This window comes from Pseudophryne corroboree, chromosome 9, assembly GCF_028390025.1.
Source record: "Pseudophryne corroboree isolate aPseCor3 chromosome 9, aPseCor3.hap2, whole genome shotgun sequence".
Classification (NCBI taxonomy): domain Eukaryota; kingdom Metazoa; phylum Chordata; class Amphibia; order Anura; family Myobatrachidae; genus Pseudophryne; species Pseudophryne corroboree.
This window is the reverse complement of record NC_086452.1, coordinates 275,634,870-275,651,799: the sequence shown is the minus strand read 5'-3', so window position 1 is coordinate 275,651,799 and position 16,930 is coordinate 275,634,870. Positions and strand designations below refer to the sequence as shown.

The window sequence follows — 16,930 nt, the reverse complement described above, 5'->3', positions numbered from 1 at the left end:
CAGCAAGCCACATGACCATACTTACCAGCAATTAGCAGTAAAAACTAGAGATGAGCGCCTGAAATTTTTCGGGTTTTGTGTTTTGGTTTTGGGTTCGGTTCCGCGGCCGTGTTTTGGGTTCGAACGCGTTTTGGCAAAACCTCACCGAATTATTTTTGTCGGATTCGGGTGTGTTTTGGATTCGGGTGTTTTTTTCAAAAAACCCTAAAAAACAGCTTAAATCATAGAATTTGGGGGTAATTTTGATCCCAAAGTATTATTAACCTCAAAAAACATAATTTACACTCATTTTCAGCCTATTCTGAACACATCACACCTCACAATATTATTTTTAGTCCTAAAATTTGCACCGAGGTCGCTGTGTGAGTAAGATAAGCGACCCTAGTGGCCGACACAAACACCGGGCCCATCTAGGAGTGGCACTGCAGTGTCACGCAGGATGTCCCTTCCAAAAAACCCTCCCCAAACAGCACATGACGCAAAGAAAAAAAGAGGCGCAATGAGGTAGCTGACTGTGTGAGAAAGATAAGCGACCCTAGTGGCCGACACAAACACCGGGCCCATCTAGGAGTGGCACTGCAGTGTCACGCAGGATGTCCCTTCCAAAAAACCCTCCCCAAACAGCACATGACGCAAAGAAAAAAAGAGGCGCAATGAGGTAGCTGTGTGAGAAAGATAAGCGACCCTAGTGGCCGACACAAACACCGGGCCCATCTAGGAGTGGCACTGCAGTGTCACGCAGGATGTCCCTTCCAAAAAACCCTCCCCAAACAGCACATGACGCAAAGAAAAAAAGAGGCGCAATGAGGTAGCTGTGTGAGTAAGATTAGCGACCCTAGTGGCCGACACAAACACCGGGCCCATCTAGGAGTGGCACTGCAGTGTCACGCAGGATGGCCCTTCCAAAAAACCCTCCCCAAACAGCACATGACGCAAAGAAAAAAAGAGGCGCAATGAGGTAGCTGACTGTGTGAGTAAGATTAGCGACCCTAGTGGCCGACACAAACACCGGGCACATCTAGGAGTGGCACTGCAGTGTCACGCAGGATGTCCCTTCCAAAAAACCCTCCCCAAACAGCACATGACGCAAAGAAAAAAAGAGGCGCAATGAGGTAGCTGTGTGAGTAAGATTAGCGACCCTAGTGGCCGACACAAACACCGGGCCCATCTAGGAGTGGCACTGCAGTGTCACGCAGGATGTCCCTTCCAAAAAACCCTCCCCAATCAGCACATGATGCAAAGAAAAAGAAAAGAAAAAAGAGGTGCAAGATGGAATTATCCTTGGGCCCTCCCACCCACCCTTATGTTGTATAAACAAAACAGGACATGCACACTTTAACCAACCCATCATTTCAGTGACAGGGTCTGCCACACGACTGTGACTGATATGACGGGTTGGTTTGGACCCCCCCCAAAAAAGAAGCAATTAATCTCTCCTTGCACAAACTGGCTCTACAGAGGCAAGATGTCCACCTCATCTTCACCCTCCGATATATCACCGTGTACATCCCCCTCCTCACAGATTATCAATTCGTCCCCACTGGAATCCACCATCTCAGCTCCCTGTGTACTTTGTGGAGGCAATTGCTGCTGGTCAATGTCTCCGCGGAGGAATTGATTATAATTCATTTTAATGAACATCATCTTCTCCACATTTTCTGGATGTAACCTCGTACGCCGATTGCTGACAAGGTGAGCGGCGGCACTAAACACTCTTTCGGAGTACACACTTGTGGGAGGGCAACTTAGGTAGAATAAAGCCAGTTTGTGCAAGGGCCTCCAAATTGCCTCTTTTTCCTGCCAGTATAAGTACGGACTGTGTGACGTGCCTACTTGGATGCGGTCACTCATATAATCCTCCACCATTCTATCAATGTTGAGAGAATCATATGCAGTGACAGTAGACGACATGTCCGTAATCGTTGTCAGGTCCTTCAGTCCGGACCAGATGTCAGCATCAGCAGTCGCTCCAGACTGCCCTGCATCACCGCCAGCGGGTGGGCTCGGAATTCTGAGCCTTTTCCTCGCACCCCCAGTTGCGGGAGAATGTGAAGGAGGAGATGTTGACAGGTCGCGTTCCGCTTGACTTGACAATTTTGTCACCAGCAGGTCTTTCAACCCCAGCAGACCTGTGTCTGCCGGAAAGAGAGATCCAAGGTAGGCTTTAAATCTAGGATCGAGCACGGTGGCCAAAATGTAGTGCTCTGATTTCAACAGATTGACCACCCGTGAATCCTTGTTAAGCGAATTAAGGGCTGCATCCACAAGTCCCACATGCCTAGCGGAATCGCTCCGTGTTAGCTCCTCCTTCAATGCCTCCAGCTTCTTCTGCAAAAGCCTGATGAGGGGAATGACCTGACTCAGACTGGCAGTGTCTGAACTGACTTCACGTGTGGCAAGTTCAAAGGGCATCAGAACCTTGCACAACGTTGAAATCATTCTCCACTGCACTTGAGACAGGTGCATTCCACCTACTATATCGTGCTCAATTGTATAGGCTTGAATGGCCTTTTGCTGCTCCTCCAACCTCTGAAGCATATAGAGGGTTGAATTCCACCTCGTTACCACTTCTTGCTTCAGATGATGGCAGGGCAGGTTCAGTAGTTTTTGGTGGTGCTCCAGTTTTCTGTACGTGGTGCCTGTACGCCGAAAGTGTCCCGCAATTCTTCTGGCCACCGACAGCATCTCTTGCACGCCCCTGTCGTTTTTTAAAAAATTCTGCACCACCAAATTCAAGGTATGTGCAAAACATGGGACGTGCTGGAATTGGCCCAGATTTAATGCACACACAATATTGCTGGCGTTGTCCGATGCCACAAATCCACAGGAGAGTCCAATTGGGGTAAGCCATTCCGCGATGATCTTCCTCAGTTGCCGTAAGAGGTTTTCAGCTGTGTGCGTATTCTGGAAAGCGGTGATACAAAGCGTAGCCTGCCTAGGAAAGAGTTGGCGTTTGCGAGATGCTGCTACTGGTGCCGCCGCTGCTGTTCTTGCGGCGGGAGTCCATACATCTACCCAGTGGGCTGTCACAGTCATATAGTCCTGACCCTGCCCTGCTCCACTTGTCCACATGTCCGTGGTTAAGTGGACATTGGGTACAGCTGCATTTTTTAGGACACTGGTGACTCTTTTTCTGAGGTCTGTGTACATTTTCGGTATCGCCTGCCTAGAGAAATGGAACCTAGATGGTATTTGGTACCGGGGACACAGTACCTCCAACAAGTCTCTAGTTGGCTCTGCAGTAATGATGGATACCGGAACCACGTTTCTCACCACCCAGGATGCCAAGGCCTCAGTTATCCGCTTTGCAGTAGGATGACTGCTGTGATATTTCATCTTCCTCGCAAAGGACTGTTGAACAGTCAATTGCTTACTGGAAGTAGTACAAGTGGGCTTACGACTTCCCCTCTGGGATGACCATCGACTCCCAGCGGCAACAACAGCAGCGCCAGCAGCAGTAGGCGTTACACGCAAGGATGCATCGGAGGAATCCCAGGCAGGAGAGGACTCGTCAGACTTGCCAGTGACATGGCCTGCAGGACTATTGGCATTCCTGGGGAAGGAGGAAATTGACACTGAGGGAGTTGGTGGGGTGGTTTGCGTGAGCTTGGTTACAAGAGGAAGGGATTTACTGGTCAGTGGACTGCTTCCGCTGTCACCCAAAGTTTTTGAACTTGTCACTGACTTATTATGAATGCGCTGCAGGTGACGTATAAGGGAGGATGTTCCGAGGTGGTTAACGTCCTTACCCCTACTTATTACAGCTTGACAAAGGGAACACACGGCTTGACACCTGTTGTCCGCATTTCTGGTGAAATACCTCCACACCGAAGAGCTGATTTTTTTGGTATTTTCACCTGGCATGTCAACGGCCATATTCCTCCCACGGACAACAGGTGTCTCCCCGGGTGCCTGACTTAAACAAACCACCTCACCATCAGAATCCTCCTGGTCAATTTCCTCCCCAGCGCCAGCAACACCCATATCCTCCTCATCCTGGTGTACTTCAACACTGACATCTTCAATCTGACTATCAGGAACTGGACTGCGGGTGCTCCTTCCAGCACTTGCAGGGGGCATGCAAATAGTGGAAGGCGCATGCTCTTCACGTCCAGTGTTGGGAAGGTCAGGCATCGCAAACGACACAATTGGACTCTCCTTGTGGATTTGGGATTTCAAAGAACGCACAGTTCTTTGCGGTGCTTTTGCCAGCTTGAGTCTTTTCAGTTTTCTAGCGAGAGGCTGAGTGCTTCCATCCTCATGTGAAGCTGAACCACTAGCCATGAACATAGGCCAGGGCCTCAGCCGTTCCTTGCCACTCCGTGTGGTAAATGGCATATTGGCAAGTTTACGCTTCTCCTCCGACAATTTTATTTTAGGTTTTGGAGTCCTTTTTTTTCTGATATTTGGTGTTTTGGATTTGACATGCTCTGTACTATGACATTGGGCATCGGCCTTGGCAGACGACGTTGCTGGCATTTCATCGTCTCGGCCATGACTAGTGGCAGCAGCTTCAGCACGAGGTGGAAGTGGATCTTGATCTTTCCCTAATTTTGGAACCTCAACTTTTTTGTTCTCCATATTTTATAGGCAGAACTAAAAGGCACCTCAGGTAAACAATGGAGATGGATGGATTGGATACTAGTATACAATTATGGACGGACTGCCACGGTTAGGTGGTATAAAAAAACCACGGTTAGGTGGTATATATTATAATAATAATACAATTATGGATGGACGGACTGCCTGCCGACTGCCGACACAGAGGTAGCCACAGCCGTGAACTACCGCACTGTACACTGGTTGATAAAGAGATAGTAGTATACTCGTAACAACTAGTATGACACTATGACGACGGTATAAAGAATGAAAAAAAAACCACGGTTAGGTGGTATATATTATAATAATAATACAATTATGGATGGACGGACTGCCTGCCGACTGCCGACACAGAGGTAGCCACAGCCGTGAACTACCGCACTGTACACTGGTTGATAAAGAGATAGTAGTATACTCGTAACAACTAGTATGACACTATGACGACGGTATAAAGAATGAAAAAAAAACCACGGTTAGGTGGTATATATTATAATAATAATACAATTATGGATGGACGGACTGCCTGCCGACTGCCGACACAGAGGTAGCCACAGCCGTGAACTACCGCACTGTACACTGGTTGATAAAGAGATAGTAGTATACTCGTAACAACTAGTATGACACTATGACGACGGTATAAAGAATGAAAAAAAAACCACGGTTAGGTGGTATATATTATAATAATAATACAATTATGGATGGACGGACTGCCTGCCGACACAGAGGTAGCCACAGCCGTGAACTACCGCACTGTACACTGGTTGATAAAGAGATAGTAGTATACTCGTAACAACTAGTATGACACTATGACGACGGTATAAAGAATGAAAAAAAAACCACGGTTAGGTGGTATATATTATAATAATAATACAATTATGGATGGACGGACTGCCTGCCGACTGCCGACACAGAGGTAGCCACAGCCGTGAACTACCGCACTGTACACTGGTTGATAAAGAGATAGTAGTATACTCGTAACAACTAGTATGACACTATGACGACGGTATAAAGAATGGAAAAAAAACCACGGTTAGGTGGTATATATTATAATAATAATACAATTATGGATGGACGGACTGCCTGCCGACTGCCGACACAGAGGTAGCCACAGCCGTGAACTACCGCACTGTACACTGGTTGATAAAGAGATAGTAGTATACTCGTAACAACTAGTATGACACTATGACGACGGTATAAAGAATGAAAAAAAAACCACGGTTAGGTGGTATATATTATAATAATAATACAATTATGGATGGACGGACTGCCTGCCGACTGCCGACACAGAGGTAGCCACAGCCGTGAACTACCGCACTGTACACTGGTTGATAAAGAGATAGTAGTATACTCGTAACAACTAGTATGACACTATGACGACGGTATAAAGAATGGAAAAAAAACCACGGTTAGGTGGTATATATTATAATAATAATACAATTATGGATGGACGGACTGCCTGCCGACTGCCGACACAGAGGTAGCCACAGCCGTGAACTACCGCACTGTACACTGGTTGATAAAGAGATAGTAGTATACTCGTAACAACTAGTATGACACTATGACGACGGTATAAAGAATGAAAAAAAAACCACGGTTAGGTGGTATATATTATAATAATAATACAATTATGGATGGACGGACTGCCTGCCGACTGCCGACACAGAGGTAGCCACAGCCGTGAACTACCGCACTGTACACTGGTTGATAAAGAGATAGTAGTATACTCGTAACAACTAGTATGACACTATGACGACGGTATAAAGAATGAAAAAAAAACCACGGTTAGGTGGTATATATTATAATAATAATACAATTATGGATGGACGGACTGCCTGCCGACTGCCGACACAGAGGTAGCCACAGCCGTGAACTACCGCACTGTACACTGGTTGATAAAGAGATAGTAGTATACTCGTAACAACTAGTATGACACTATGACGACGGTATAAAGAATGAAAAAAAAACCACGGTTAGGTGGTATATATTATAATAATAATACAATTATGGATGGACGGACTGCCTGCCGACTGCCGACACAGAGGTAGCCACAGCCGTGAACTACCGCACTGTACACTGGTTGATAAAGAGATAGTAGTATACTCGTAACAACTAGTATGACACTATGACGGTATAAAGAAAGAAAAAAAAATACCACGGTTAGGTGGTATATATTGTAATACAATTATGGATGGACGGACTGCCTGCCGAGTTCCGACTGCCGACACAGAGGTAGCCACAGCCGTGAACTACCGCACTGTACTGTGTCTGCTGCTAATATAGACTGGTTGATAAAGAGATAGTATACAATACATACAACAATATACTACTATACTGGTGGTCAGGCACTGGTCACCACTAGTCACACTGGCAGTGGCACTCCTGCAGCAAAAGTGTGCACTGTTTAATTTTAAATTAATATAATATTATGTACTCCTGGGGGCTCCTGCTATAACAACCTGCAGTGCTCCCCAGTCTCCCCCACAATTATTATAAGCTTTGCCTTTTATACATTGATGTGCAGCACACTGGGCTGAGCTGAGTGCACACAGACTGAGTCACACTGTGTGACTGGCTGCTGCTGTGTATCGTTTTTTTTCAGGCAGAGAACGGATATAGCAGAGAACGGATATATATTAAAATAAATAAAAGTTAACTAACAACAACTGCACTGGTCACTGTGGTAAACTCTGTCTGACTCTGCACAATCTCTCTCTCTCTTCTAATCTAATTTCTAATGGAGAGGACGCCAGCCACGTCCTCTCCCTATCAATCTCAATGCACGTGTGAAAATGGCGGCGACGCGCGGCTCCTTATATAGAATCCGAGTCTCGCGAGAATCCGACAGCGTCATGATGACGTTCGGGCGCGCTCGGGTTAACCGAGCAAGGCGGGAGGATCCGAGTCTGCTCGGACCCGTGAAAAAAACATGAAGTTCGTGCGGGTTCGGTTTCAGAGAAACCGAACCCGCTCATCTCTAGTAAAAACTCTCTAAAAAAGAAAAGAAGCCTCACTTGGGCAAAGGGGGGGAAGGGGGGGGGGGATAAATATGCACCCTAAAGAAGAACAAACAGATTCAGAAACTCCTGTAAACTCACCCAGAAATCACTAACCACCTCCACCCAAAGCACAGCAAGCAACTTGTCCATACTTAGCAGCACTTAGAAGAAAAAGCTCTCTCAAAAAGAAAAGAAGCCACACTTGGGCAAAGGAGGGAAAAATAAATATGCACCCTAAACAACAAAAAGAATATAAAAAAGGCATAAAAACTTACATAAAACAAAAAACCACTGTGCGTACGCACTACAATGAGTCGCATCATCCGAAGTGGATACTCGTGTTAGCAGAGAGATAAAACAAATCATTCCTCTCACCAGGGGCTTGATCCAGAAAAAAATGATAGGGGTGCACCATGGAAGGGGCAAGTACATTTGCGTGCGGCTTCGGTGCATGTGAGGTGCAGGGGGCAGCGTTTGAGGAGCAGCGTGTGAGGGTCAGGGTGCAGGGGGCAGTGTGTGAGGTGCTGGGTACAGGGGGCAGTGTGTGAGGGTCAGGGGGCAGCATGTGAGGGGCAGGGGGCAGCATGTGAGGGGCAAGGTGTAGGGGGCAATGTGTGAAAGGCAGGGGGCGGCGTGTGAGGAGCAGGAGGCAGGGTGTGAGGGGCAGGGGGCAGGAGGCAGGGTGCAGTGTGTGAGGGGCAGTTGGCCCCCAGTAATAATGTCCCCCAGTAGTTTGCCCCCAGTAGATGCCCATCAGTAATTATGTCCCCCAGTAGCTGCCCCCAGTAGTAATGCCCCCCAGGAGTTTGCCCCTAATAGATGACCCCCAGTAGTAATGCCCCCAGTAGATCCCCCCCAGTAATAATGCCCCCGTAGTAAAACCCCCAGTAGATACCACCAGTAATAATGTCCCCCAGTAGTAATGCCACCAATAGATGACCCCCAGTAGTAATGCCCCCCAATAATAATGCCCCCAGTAGTTTGCCCCAGTAGTAATGCACCCCAGTAGTAATGTCCCTTGTTGATGCCCCCCAGTAGTAAGGTCCCCCCGTAGTTTGCACCTAGTAGATGCCCCCGCTGCACTAAGGAAGGAAAAAAACATCATACTTACCGAGCCCCGTTCCCGCTTCCAGACCGCTGCCGACCTCCTCTCTTGGCGTCCTCTCCTCAGCACTATGGGGGTAATTCCAAGTTGATCGCAGCAGGAATTTTGTTAGCAGTTGGGCAAAACCATGTGCACTGCAGGGGAGGCAGATATAACATGTGCAAAGAGAGTTAGATTTGGGTGCGGTGAGTTCAATCTGCAATCTAAATTGCAGTGTAAAAATAAAGCAGCCAGTATTTACCCTGCACAGAAACAAAATAACCCACCCAAATCTAACTCTCTCTGCAAATGTTACATCTGCCCCCCCCCCCCCTGCAGTGCACATGGTTTTGCCCAATTGCTAAAAAATTTCCTGCTGCGATCAACTTGGAATTACCCGCTATGAGAGAGACGTCATGACTGATGTCTCTCCCATAGCATACGCCACACAGTGACAGCGCCGGAAGCCGGAGCTCAGTACTGAGCTCCTGCCTCTGGCTCACGGTGAGGAGAGACGGGCGCCCGCTGGTAACACAATCTCAGCAGGCGCCCGTCATATCCCTGTGCAGCGCCAGGGACACATAGGGTTGGGGCCACAAATGACAGGGGGGGCACGGGCCTGAGTGCCCCCCCCCCTCCCGATCCGCCACTGCCTCTCACGCCTTCGCAACTGTAATATTTAACTCAACCCAGCTCTCTCCACAGCAAACACCACTGAACTCCTGCATACACCCACAAATGCAGGCCGCATAGAGGCTATTTAAATAGCTAGTAATCAAAGTACTCCCAAACATTCGGTATGCATCACCTGTGCAATTTCCCGCACAAACATACATATGCAGGTATAAAAAGTCGCCACTCATTCAGACGCACATGCCAACACCAATATGGCCAATGTAAGCGAAATAAACGCTGAGGTGGCAGAGCTGCAGGAGCAGATGTGGGTGATTGCAGCGAGAAGACTGAACCTGCAGCAGCAAAGACTCCATCTAGCACAGGCCAGTGCAGCGGATAAGGGTGCAGGACCCAGTACTCCAGCACCCCCATCTACTAACCCACAAACAAAAGTGGCCCTGCCAGAGGAAGCTGTAAATGAAACTGAGGGAAATTCTGTCCTAACTACTCAAACCCAACAAAGCCAGGGCCACAGTGAAGAGGAAGGTGGTGAAATTTTGCAGTAAGATGCATCACAGGCACCAAGGAAAAAGAAAAAGCGCCAGCCCCCATTTACGGGAGTTTGGTCCCACAAGCCATGCAGAAAATACATTATGGCAGTAAAAACTAGAGATGTGCACTGGACCGGTTCCGCGGTCGTGTTTTGGATTCGGACGCGTTTTGCCAAAACCTCCCTGAAATTTTTTTGTCTGATTCGGGTGTTTTTTTTAAAAAAAATCCTCAAAAACAGCTTAAATCATAGAATTTGGGGGTCATTTTGATCCCATAGTATTATTAACCTCAATAACCATAATTTCCACTCATTTCCAGTCTATTCTGAACACCTCACAATATTATTTTTAGTCCTAAAATTTGCACCGAGGTCGCTGTATGACTAAGCTAAGCGATCCAAGTGGCCGGCAGAAACACCTGGCCCATCTAGGAGTGGCACTGCATTGTCTGACAGGATGGCACTTAAAAAAAAATGGCATCTAACATCACATGATGCAAAGATAAATTAAAGAAAAAAGAGGTGCAAGATGGAATTGTCCTTGGGCCCTCCCACCCACCCTTATGTTGTATAAACAGGACATGCACACTTTAACAAACCCATAATTTCAGCTACAGGGTCTGCCACACGACTGTGACTGAAATGACTGGTTGGTTTGGGCCCCCACCAAAAAAGAAGCAATCAATCTCTCCTTGCACAAACTGGCTCTACAGAGGCAAGATGTCCACCTCCTTCTCATTATCCGATTCCTCAGCCCTTTCACTGTGTACATCCCCCTCCTCACAGATTATTAAGTCATCCCCACTGGAATCCACCATCTCAGGTCCCTGTGTACTTTCTGGAGGCAATTGCTGGTGAATGTCTCCACGGAGGAATTGATTATAATTCATTTTGATGAACATCATCTTCTCCACATTTTATGGAAGTAACCTCGTACGCCGATTGCTGACAAGGTGAGCGGCTGCACTAAACACTCTTTCGGGGTACACACTGGAGGGGGGGGGGGGCAACTTGGGTATAATAAAGCCAGTTTGTGCAAGGGCTTCCAAATTGCCTCTTTTTCCTGCCAGTATACGTACGGACTGTCTGACGTGCCTACTTGGATGCGGTCACTCATATAATCCTCCACCATTCTTTCAATGGTGAGAGAATCATATGCAGTGACAGTAGATGACATGTCAGTAATCATTGGCAGGTCCTTCAGTCCGGACCAGATGTCAGCACTCACTCCAGACTGCCCTGCATCACCGCCAGCGGGTGGGCTCGGAATTCTTAGCCTTTTCCTCGCAGCCCCATTTGCGGGAGAATGTGAAGGAGGAGCTGTTGACGGGTCATGTTCCGCTTGACTTGACAATTTTCTCACCAGCAGGTCTTTGCACCTCTGCAGACTTGTGTCTGCCAGAAAGAGAGATCCAATGTAGGCTTTAAACCTAGGATCGAGCACGGTGGCCAAAATGTAGTGCTCTGATTTCAACAGATTGACCACCCGTGAATCCTGGTTAAGCGAATTACGGGCTCCATCCACAAGTCCCACATGCCTAGCGGAATCGCTCCGTTTTAGCTCCTCCTTCAATCTCTCCAAATTCTTCTGCAAAAGCATGATGAGGGGAATGACCTGACTCAGGCTGGCAGTGTCTGAACTGACTTCATGTGTGGCAAGTTCAAAGGGTTTCAGAACCTTGCACAATGTTGAAATCATTCTCCACTGCGCTTGAGTCAGGTGCATTCCCCCTCCTTTGCCTATATCGTAGGCAGATGTATAGGAATGAATGACCTTTTGCTGCTCCTCCATCCGCTGAAGCATATAGAGGGTTGAATTCCACCTCGTTACCACCTCTTGCTTCAGATGATGGCGGGGCAGGTTCAGGAGTGTTTGCTGGTGCTCCAGTCTTCGGCAAGCAGTGGCTGAATGCCGAAAGTGGCCCGCAATTCTTCGGGACACCAACAACATTGTTAGGCGCGGCGGTTTTTGTCCGAGCTCTGACCGAGCAGCGGTCACGGCTGCCGCGCCTCTCGCTCTGTCTGCTCCCGCACGGCGCCTAGCAATGCCGGGACGCCGTGCGCGCGATAGCCACCGAGTCCCTGGCAACGCTAGGACGCCGTGCGCCCAGGGCCGCCGGGTCCATGGCAACGGGGACGCCACATGCGGACCGCGTTCCCCGTTGCCATGAGTGTACTCACACCTGTTCTCCCCTGGTCGTGCAGCAAGGCAGCTGCACGACATTCATTAATCAGGCTCTGCACTGCCATTGGAGGGTTCCCTGTTATATGCCTCCTCAGTGCCTCACACAAAAGCCGGTGATAGCTTCCTGAATGCTGTTCCTGTTATGAGCCACGGCTGTGGCTCATTCCTGTTTTGCATTTTTGTTAGGTATTTCATGTTTATTAAGTTGTCTTGCATGCCAGGATTTCCTGTTGCTCTGTTTTAGTATGCTCTTGTCTGCTGCCGCTGGTTAGTCTGTGTAATTGCAGCTTGTTCCATGTGTTCAGCCTCACCTGGCTGCTAATTGCATTTTGTCAGTTGGAATCATGCAATAGGCCAGCTGCTCTGGATTATTTAATTAGGACTCTCTGTTAAAAGCACTCCCAGGACTCCTCACAGACGCCGGTGATAGCTTCCTGTTTGCCTGATTCTGCTGCAGAGAGAGTTCCCAGTCCCGGTCTGTTCGTTTGTTCCTGTTCTCAGTGATCCTGTACTCGGAAGTTACCATCTGTTCCTGGAGTCTGATCGAACACCTTTAACATCTGGTGGTGTTCGTGAGTCGCGGCGCAGCCGTGTGTTGCGGCTTGTCCGCTATTATTTATTATTTTGTTTATATTGTGTTCTGGAGCTTTGCGGAGGATTCCGCTTCCACAAGATCCACTCTGGTGTCCAGCGGTGCCGGATAGGAGTGTCGGATCAGTGGATCTTTGGTTGTCCTTTTCCCTGGCGGCTAGTCCGCACATACCTTTTGATTTAGTTAAGTTAGCTTGTAACCCCTGGCTTGGTTGCTTAGTCAGAGGGCCCCTTGTTATCACCCTGTCTCGGACTTCCCCTTGTCTCCCATTAAGACCTGCGGGGGCATCGGGGTTGGGCAGACATAATCCGCCCTTCGAACGCGGCTGCCATGGGCTCAAGCAACCATAGTCTCGCAGGGGATTTCTGATAACACGGGCGAGACAACGGAGTTAGGGTGCCAGGGGTTACTAGGCTTTCCAGCTCCCACAACCAGCATATCTTCCCAGTACTCTGACCTCAGCTATACGATCTCCTCTGGTCTGGAGTACGGGAATCATAACATTATCACCGGCCATACCACAAAAAAGAAATAAAACTTTTTTTTCTTTTTTGGCCCAGTCCAGTGTCTAGTCTAGAATCCAGTCCTGTCTAGAATTCAGTGTGCAGAATCCAATCCGGTGTTTAGAATCCAGTCCTGTATAGAATTCAGTGTGCAGACTCCAGTCCGGTGTTTAGAATCCAGTCCGGTGTTTAGAATCCAGTCCGGTGTTTAGAATCCAGTCCGGTGTTTAGAATCCAGTCCGGTGTTTAGAATCCAGTCCGGTGTTTAGAATCCAGTCCGGTGTTTAGAATCCAGTCCGGTGTTTAGAATCCAGTCCGGTGTTTAGAATCCAGTCCGGTGTTTAAAAAAAAAAAAAAAAAAAAAAAAATACAAAAAAAAAAAGTCTTGATTTGTTTAGCAAAATTTAGTCTTGCCTTGCCTTGCCTTGCCTTGCCTTGCCTTGCCTTGCCTTGCCTAGCCTTGTCTTGCCTTGTCTTGTCTTGTCTAGTTTTAAATCCTCCTATGTCTACTATGCAAGCCCTGCAGGCATCTCTCGCAGCCCTGAACTCTGTATTCAGTGCTTTGAGACCAGAGCGACTAGAAGCTTTTCAGCAATCCCTAAAGCAACTGCAAAACCTTCTGACTAAAATCTTGCTTATTTTGCCAGAAGTCGTTGAGAGTACATCTATCTCTAAAGAGACTCTTGTTCACAGTATGGTGACAAGAGAATCCTCTGGTTTAATTGAAGAGAAAAAATTTAAAAGTTTTCTGCGGCCCAGGCTCTCAGAAGAGGAGCGTCTGCGTCGCAGAAACTTAAACTTATGCCTATATTGTGGGGGTTTAGGCCATTATCTGCAGACCTGTGAGTTGCGCAAGCCAAAGTGTGGTGACGAGTCTTGCCCTCTGTCCAAGTTGAGTCATGATACAAGACCTACTCCTGTCTCTACTGTGGCAGAGGTACTTGTCACACAACCCACACAAAAAAGCTCTCTGTCCTATAATTGGGGTCCTTGGGCAAGGGAGCCCCATTATAGATTCAGGAATCAAAAGAGAATGTTTCTCTCCTCTCTTGAGGTTCCTGTGGAAGCGGAGTTGCAAGTCCCTGGAGTGGTGCCCGTAGCTCAGGGTCCTGGAGTGGTGCCCGTAGCCCAGGGTCCTGGAGCGGTACCCGATGCCCAGAGTGCTGGAGCGGTACCCGATGCCCAGAGTGCTGGAGCGGTACCCGATGCCCAGAGTGCTGGAGCGGTACCCGATGCCCAGAGTGCTGGAGCGGTACCCGATGCCCAGAGTGCTGGAGCGGTACCCGATGCCCAGAGTGCTGGAGCGGTACCCGATGCCCAGAGTGCTGGAGCGGTACCCGATGCCCAGAGTGCTGGAGCGGTACCCGATGCCCAGAGTGCTGGAGCGGTACCCGATGCCCAGAGTGCTGGAGCGGTACCCGATACCCAAGCTTATAGAGGGAAATCAAATATTGTAGCTCAGGTTTCCATACCAGAAGGGGTCTCAGAAGCTGTTACCCCAGGTAGGGACTTGAGGAGCGCAACCCCAGAAAGGGTATCTAAAACCATAGTTCTTGAAGGGAACTCGAGAAGCAAAACCCCAGAAGGGATCTTTGAAGTAATATCCCCAAGTGGGGTCTCGAGAGACGCAGCCCCAAAGAAGGGTCTAGAAGTCGCTTCCCCAGGAAAGAACTTAAGAAGCATAGCATTAGTGGAGGATCTGAACGTTATTGCTTCAGCAAAAGTCCCGGAAGTCATAGTCACGGAAGAACTTTCGATAATTATCGACTCAGAGAGGGAGGCCGGTGGCCCGATCCCAGTCAGGGAGGCCAACGGCCCGGTCCCAGTAAAAGAATCCGAGGTGCTGACCCCAGCGGGGTTCCCGGAGGCCACTGCCCCAGCGGGGTTCCCGGAGGCCACTGCCCCAGCGGGGTTCCCGGAGGCCACTGCCCCAGCGGGGTTCCCGGAGGCCACTGCCCTAGCGGGGTTCCCGGAGGCCACTGCCCCAGCGGGGTTCCCGGAAGTCACTGCCCCGGGTGGGGTTCAGAAAGTCACTGCCCCGGGTGGGGTTCAGAAAGTCACTGCCCCGGGTGGGGTTCAGAAAGTCACTGCCCCGGGTGGGGTTCAGAAAGTCACTGCCCCGGGTGGGGTTCAGAAAGTCACTGCCCCGGGTGGGGTTCAGAAAGTCACTGCCCCGGGTGGGGTTCAGAAAGTCACTGCCCCGGGTGGGGTTCAGAAAGTCACTGCCCCGGGTGGGGTTCAGAAAGTCTCAGCCCCGGGTGGGGTTCAGAGAGTCTCAGCCTCGAGTAAGGTCAATAGTGACCAGGTCCTAGCAAAGCACTCCAGCCAGTCAGATGAAAAGGAAACAGATCCTGACTCTGATATTTCAACATCCATAACCTTTGATGGGGACTTCGCCCAATTTATGGCGCTTTTCAAACACTATTACACTATTATGTTGTCTAGACCATTTCTGGGCATCACTTCAGAAAACCTTGGGCTCTATCTGATTTATTCTTTTAGAGGAGAGCCTTCTGAGTGGGCAACCAGCCTAATGAAAGCTGAAGATCCCATTCTTCAGGATCCCCAAGCATTCTGTGATGCAATTGTTAAAAGATACGGTTCCAAAGAAATTGGTTCAGGTTCCTCTAAGTCACCCGTCTTGTCTGCTGAGAGTCCACCAAATACTGTAAACTCGGCACAAGAGTCCCAGCCCGTTGCTTTGACTGCAGGATGTGCTTTTCTGACTTCTTCTTCTAATAATAGTACTTTACCAGAAAGTTCAGCTCCCAAGGGTAAGAGACCTGTCTCTGATTTGAACGCAGCCTTGCTGGGTGGTACCATCAGTTCAGACAATGTTTGGGGAATTACCTTGGTCAGACCTAAAGAGCTTTGTAAAAAGAAGAAGAAGAAAAAGAAATAATTTTTGACTCTTGCCTTGATAAAAAAAAAAAAAAGAGATTTTTTTTTTTTCCTTGTCTTGTGTCCAGTGGCCACCATCAAGGGGAGGGCACTGTTACAAGTTGTTGCTACAGCTTGTTTTTTGTTTTCTTGTCTGTTAGACCAGTGTGTCAGGTTTTTTTTTTTTTTTTTTTTTTGTATCCCTTGTTCTGGATAGTCTGAATATTGGGGTCTTTTGACCCCTCCTCAAGGGGGGGGGTAATGTTATGAGCCACGGCTGTGGCTCATTCCTGTTTTGCATTTTTGTTAGGTATTTCATGTTTATTAAGTTGTCTTGCATGCCAGGATTTCCTGTTGCTCTGTTTTAGTATGCTCTTGTCTGCTGCCGCTGGTTAGTCTGTGTAATTGCAGCTTGTTCCATGTGTTCAGCCTCACCTGGCTGCTAATTGCATTTTGTCAGTTGGAATCATGCAATAGGCCAGCTGCTCTGGATTATTTAATTAGGACTCTCTGTTAAAAGCACTCCCAGGACTCCTCACAGACGCCGGTGATAGCTTCCTGTTTGCCTGATTCTGCTGCAGAGAGAGTTCCCAGTCCCGGTCTGTTCGTTTGTTCCTGTTCTCAGTGATCCTGTACTCGGAAGTTACCATCTGTTCCTGGAGTCTGATCGAACACCTTTAACATCTGGTGGTGTTCGTGAGTCGCGGCGCAGCCGTGTGTTGCGGCTTGTCCGCTATTATTTATTATTTTGTTTATATTGTGTTCTGGAGCTTTGCGGAGGATTCCGCTTCCACAAGATCCACTCTGGTGTCCAGCGGTGCCGGATAGGAGTGTCGGATCAGTGGATCTTTGGTTGTCCTTTTCCCTGGCGGCTAGTCCGCACATACCTTTTGATTTAGTTAAGTTAGCTTGTAACCCCTGGCTTG

General features: G+C 48.5%; 1 protein-coding gene across 2 annotated transcripts in view; it reads left to right on the top strand.

The window, feature by feature from the left end:
• LOC134958009 (volume-regulated anion channel subunit LRRC8A-like) overlaps nucleotides 1-16,930 on the top strand; it is a 178,186-nt gene that overhangs the window by 87,079 nt on the left and 74,177 nt on the right. Inside the window, exon 1 of one of the 2 annotated variants that reach the window (XM_063940314.1) lies at nucleotides 16,535-16,603. The exons of the other annotated variant lie outside the window; for it this stretch is intronic. The gene's annotated coding sequence lies outside the window, so the exon portion shown is untranslated. Of the gene's footprint in view, nucleotides 1-16,534; nucleotides 16,604-16,930 lie in introns of those variants that run through there. 2 annotated transcript variants of the gene reach the window in all.